The 6,182-nt window shown below is 37.8% G+C and overlaps 1 pseudogene; it reads left to right on the forward strand.

Annotated features, from left to right (window-relative positions):
• Positions 1 to 1,585: 1,585 nt before the first annotated feature.
• Positions 1,586 to 2,985, forward strand: LOC110213297 (ras-GEF domain-containing family member 1A pseudogene; annotated as a pseudogene).
• Positions 2,986 to 6,182: the final 3,197 nt, after the last annotated feature.

Raw genomic sequence — 6,182 nt, forward strand, 5'->3', positions numbered from 1 at the left:
TAAGCATTCGTTAACTACATGGTATGTGTCAGGCACTGTGATAAGTGCTGGAGATACAATGACAGATAAGAGATGAGTAAAACAGTCCTTTTTCATTCTATAAAATAGAAATATGACTAGGTGTAAAGTAAAGAGAAAAGTCAGGGACTCATCTGCCCTCTTCCATATTCCCCTCCAAACAACTTTAATAACATTTCAAAACAAATTCAGTAGTGATAGAACCCACAAAAGGACAGGGTAAAACAATTACTATCTCATAACAACTTAGAAGGCCAGGAAGAAAGGTCTGTTGTGCCTCAGTGAGAGTGGAGCACAGCCTAGATCAAGCAAGCAACTCCATAGCAGAACAGCAATAAGTCTCACCTTGTCAGGCCAGCAGCATGCCTTGGGAGCAACTGCTTCTAGAATCCTCAGTTCATAGACAGTAAGGAGGTCAGACAGAAGGAGCTTACAAGTATACCTTTGCTAATACTAGATGCAGGACTCTATTGCATTGCCTATATTTAGATCTGTATTGAAGTCCTGAATCACAGCTTCAGGGTGAGGAGGAGCACTACCACACCAGAGTATGTGGGCACAGGGGAAAGGGGACTCTCCTCACAGTTCTTTCATGAAAAAGAGCACTTGTGGTTACTCACAGATGAGAACACAGGCCAGAAGAGTAGTAAACACACCTCTTCTTAGATCATACCACCTTGGAAGAACTGAAAACTTCCAGGACCCCAGAACTAACTCTGAAAACAGCTACATAAATAAAACAGTGCCCCTTCCATGTCAGGAGTAGATCCCAAATTTAATATAAAGTTATTTTGATATATTGACATAAAGTCAAGAAACAGGCTGGAAAAATGAGCAAATAACAAAAAAGAATGTTACCACAAAAAGTTACTGTTGTGACAGAGATGATCAAACACAAACCTAGAACAAAACAATAATATCAAAACAGCCACATGCAAAGCCTCAAAAGATATGAATTGGTCTCAGGCCTAAAAACTAATAATAATTCCTGGAAGAACTCAAAAATATTTTAAAACTCAAATAAGAGAGGTAGAGGGAAATGAGTGGGATGCAAGAAAATAATGGGGAGAAAAGAGTTGACAAATTGGTAAAGAAGCCACACCCCAAAAAAAATACTGAAGAAAATAGCACCTTATTCAACAAAATAGACCAAATGGTAAAAAAGCCACAAAGACAAACTGAAGAGAACCCTTAAAAGGCAGAATAGACCAAATGAATACACACACACACACACACACACACACACACACACACACACACACATATATATACACACATACATACATATATACACACACACCAAAGAGAACTCTTTAAAAACCAGAATAGGGAGAGCTGAGGTGGTGAGAAGCAGAGAAGGCAGGCAGGCACAGAGGCAGTAGAACCACCACAAGAAACAGGAGATGGAACCCAAGTTGGAATGGAATGAGGGGATAATTCTGTACAGCTGGGGTTGAGAGACCTAGTGCTGAAAGCCTCTTTGTCCCCTGGTTACCAGTTGGAGTTTTATTTTGCTGCCTGATTACAGGCTTTTATGTGCATACAGCAAAAGATAATGAGGGAAACAATGCACCAGACACCAAGCTTTTCCAGTATGCCTGGGTCTAGTTGTAGTGGATAGATTCAGCAAGACATGGGAAAGCAGAGTGGTGGAGACCTCGTTTTCTAAGATGGGAATCTTATCTCTGGATTCCTAGAAACCTTGATTAAAAATCTGGTCCCTGCCATGGATTATTATCCTTATAAGACTTATGTCTTCACCTCCCTCCTGAGCTCCTGAATCATCATTCCTCCATGTAACCAAGATGGACCAGATCTACACCAAGGAGAAGCTGTAGGCGAAGGATAAGACGGAAAACACCAAGTTAAAGTCATTCACTGCCAGGATTTTCCAGCTCCTCATGGCATGGACTGAAGCATTCCCCTATGATTTCCAGGATAAGATCATGAAGGAACTAAAAGAGATCACTCATAGAATCACACAGTGTGATGAGGAGAATGGAACAGTGAAGACAACCATCACCCAGACGACCCAGAACCTTATCCTGTCCTTTACCACCAGGAACCAGTTCCAGGAGATAAGGGAGAAGTATCCACCTGTCACAGGCAAAGGGACTATACTGAAATCAAAGCCCCAGGAGTCCCAGAAGGATATCCTAAATGTGTGTTGTGTCCCACTCATTCTGGCCAGCAGCTCACCCACACAGAGCTAGAAAGGGTCAGCAATTCACCCTGAAGATCTGATGCAGATGGTCAGCCACATGGACTCTTTAGATAATCACAAATGCTGCAGGGTTGGTAACAAGACCTATGCCCTAGAGGCCTATGACAATTGGCTCAACTGCATGAGCATGCTGGTCGCCACAGAGATTTGCACGGTGGTAAAGAAGAAGCAAAGGACAAGATTGGTGTAATTCTTCATTGATGTGTCAAGGGAATGTCTCATCATTGGGAATTTTAACTCCATGATGGTCATTATCTCTGTATGAAGCTGAGTCCAGTGGCACAACTAAAGAAAACATGGTCCAAAGTCAAGACTGCTAAATTTGATGTTCTGGAGCACTACATGAACCCATCCAGAAACTTCTATAACTAACAAACTGTCCTGCAAGGGACTGCCCTGAGTTCTCAGATTGTCAGCAGTAGCAGGGAAGAGAGAGTCATCCCAGTTTTCAACCTCTGTTATCTAGGATATCCATTTCCTGCACAAAATACATACTAACCACCTGCCAAATGGCCAGATAAACTTCAAGAAATTTTGGGAGATTTCCAGACAAATTAATGACTTTGTGACATGGAAATAGGTAGAATGTCTTTTTGGGAGTTACTTATTCGCAGCATTTATTTACAGTGAGGAAGCAGTCTTTGTAGTATCCTTTGAAAGTGAAGGTCCAGAAAATCATATGGAAAAAAGATAGCTGGAAGACACTCAGGACAACTTTCTTAACAGAGCGGTACAGTATATAGAAGTGGAGAAAAAAAGCACATGAATGATCCAAGTTTTTGTTGAATTACAGGGGTTGAAATGAAAAGGCCTCACTGGTTGAGGCCTGTTTTGTATATGCCTTTTGTGGGAAAAAATGGGGTAAATATTTCACGAATCAGCCTTAAGGCACCTAAAAAATAAGGTTTTTCTGTTTATTTTAAATAACTGTTTGGGGACAGGAAGGGGTTATTATCATTGGAGACAGTATCCATGGTAATGTCTTAATCTAATAAAATGTAGATTTTTGTTTTCCATGTTTGATTACTTCCATCTGAAGAAAAATAAATTTTAAAAACCCAAGCAAATGCAACTTGAACACTGCACAGGTTCAATGCCTTATCAGACACAATGCCTCCCTAAAGTCAGGGACTAGTGTCTTATAAGGTACTGGAATTGTCTAGTGTACCTATTCCTTTCAAGCTGGAAGTAAGTGAATTCAAACCAAGAGGAATGGAAACCCATAAAGCAGCTGCATCTTTTTAAATACATGAGGAGATATTATGGCACATGGACCACAGCACAGCTACCTACAATAGCAAAAGGACAGCATTTCATTTTTTCTGACCTTGTTGGAAGAATGGGATAACTGCTTAAGATACAAGGAGTTTTATGTCTCAATGCTTTTCTCGAGATGGTTATTTGAGTTTGGGATGTCAGTAGTTTACATTTTTCATTTCCCTTTATCAAGGATTTAGTGGGAGGGGGAAAAAGAAGCTTGTATGTAATCTATGAACTGCACACTTAGATACAGAATTTTCCCTAATGGTAAGTCTGGCAAATTGTTCCTAGGAGCCTTTCAAAGAAAAGGGAGGAAAAAGAGTAAATCTGAAATAAGGTAAGGGAGATAGATGTGAAACAGATGTCACTTTTTGAGATAGTACCAAGAGATAAAATAGTATCAGAATACTATGGCATTTCAAGCCATTGTTTGAACCCCAGTGCAAAGTGAAAATTAGGCTTTGTGAAAATTAGCCAGTGATACTAAATGATTACTCCCTCCTTTCAGCTGTTCTCAGATAGATATTTAATTGGGACACTGAAAAACTGAATCTATATAGCCAATTAGAGCAGTAAATTATTTTCCCCTTATCCACCTCAAAGGAGTACACCCTGGCTCTTATCAATCACGAGAAAGTATCAACTTTACTCCATTATATAGCTGGAAGATCTCCTACAAACCCATGCTTCAAGTACATCTTTCCTTGTTGATTTTGTTTCTAGGAATTGATTTTTCCCAGAGAATAAAACTGGAAAACCGAGGTAGACATTTTAGTGTTTGTTTCACATTCCCATAGAACCGAAAGAAAGAGAACAAAAGTTGAATAGATGCCTTTAAATTAGATGCTCAGATGGAAAGAGGTGGTATGAGGGGGCTAGCTTAGCAAGACTAGCCTAGAGAGGGAAGGTGACTCTTTTTGTGATCTACTGCTATACTCCTGTGCCAAAGAATAGGATTCTCAGGCTGTGCCATAGTAAGAATATTTATACTATATTATTGCAGTGTTTTGCACTCTTTGGAGACATTCTAGATTATCCATAGTGTCAAACAGTATAAAATGAATTGTATATAAGTTTTGTTTATGTATTTGAGATAAAGAAAAGAAAGAGATGCTTAAAATTTAAAAAAAAATATGTATACGTACACACACACACATATATATACATACATACATACATACATACACGTGTGTATGTGTGTGTGTTTGAAATTCAATTATAGACCACTTTCTGTGGAAGTACTAAAAAGCTTTCACATAAATGTGAACTTCCCTGACCATTCAGGTGTCGATTTCAAATAGGCTTGGTGTCTCCATTTGTTACATTCTTTGCCTAGTTTGATTCATTCATTCCTTACTTACATAAGGTGTTTTGGTATTCTAAGATTAATTACAGCATATAAAACTGTACCATCAAAGTAGTATATTCTCTGTGTGACTGGGTTTGCTCATATCATTAAAAAAAAAAAAGTAGTTTCAAAAACCAGAATTGGCCACATGGAAAAGACATACCCAAAAAAAAAAAAAGTCGCTGAATAACTCCTTAGAAGGTAGAATTGGCCAAATTAGGGGGGAAGAGGGAGAGGTGCAAAAGCTCAGTGAAGCAAATGATTCTTTCCCTATATGTTTGAGAAATGAGGCCTTTATCAGAGACATTGGCTGGAAAAATTCTTTCCCAGTTTTCTGCTTCCCTCCTAATCTTGGATACATTGGCTTTATTTGTACAAAAACTTTTCAATTTAATGTAATTAAAAATATCCATTTTGCATTTCATAATGCTCTCTATCTCTTGTTTGGTCACAAATTCTTCCCTTCTCCATAGATCTGAAAAGTAAACTCTTCCTTGCTCTTCTAATTTGTTTATAGTATCACTCTTTATACCTAAATTCTGTACCCATTTTGACTTTATCTTGGTATAGGGTGTAAGACATTGGTCTACAACCAACGCTATTTTCTAATTTTCCCAGTAGTTTTTACTAAATAGTGATTTCTTATCCCAGAGTCTAGAGTCTTTGGATTTATCAAATAGTAGATTAGTATAGTCATTGACTGTTGTATTTTGCATACGTAACCTATTCTGCTGATCTACCAGTCTAGTTCTCAGCCAGTACCAAGTAGTTTTAATGATTGCTGCTTTATAATACAATTTAAGATCTGGTACAGCTAGGCCACCTTTCTTTGTATTTCTTTTCATTGGTTCCCTTGATATTCTGGAATTTTGTTCTGCCAGATGAATTTTGTTGTTGTTTTTTCTAGCACGACAAAATAATTTTTGATAGTTTGATTGGTATGGAGCTGAATAAGCAAATTAATTTAGGTAGAATTGTCATTTTTATTATATTAGTTCAGCCTACCCATGAGCAACTGATGGTTTTCCAATTATTTAGATCTGACTTTGTGTGAAAAAGTGTTTCATAATTGTGTTCACATAGTTCCTAGTTTTGTTCTGGCAGGTAAACTCCCAAATATTTTATAATGTTTACAGTAATTTTAAATGGAATTTCTCTTTCTATCTCTTGCTGGTGAGCTTTGTTAATAACACATAGAAATGCGAATGATTTGTGTGGGATTATTTTATATTCTGCAACTTTGCTAAATTTGTTTATTATTTCAAGTAATTTTTTACTTGATTCTCTAGGGTTCTCTACATGTATCATCATATCTGCAAAGAGTGATAGCTT

This window comes from Phascolarctos cinereus, unplaced genomic scaffold (genome assembly GCF_003287225.1).
Source record: "Phascolarctos cinereus isolate Bilbo 61053 unplaced genomic scaffold, phaCin_HiC Scaffold_726;HRSCAF=1367, whole genome shotgun sequence".
Classification (NCBI taxonomy): domain Eukaryota; kingdom Metazoa; phylum Chordata; class Mammalia; order Diprotodontia; family Phascolarctidae; genus Phascolarctos; species Phascolarctos cinereus.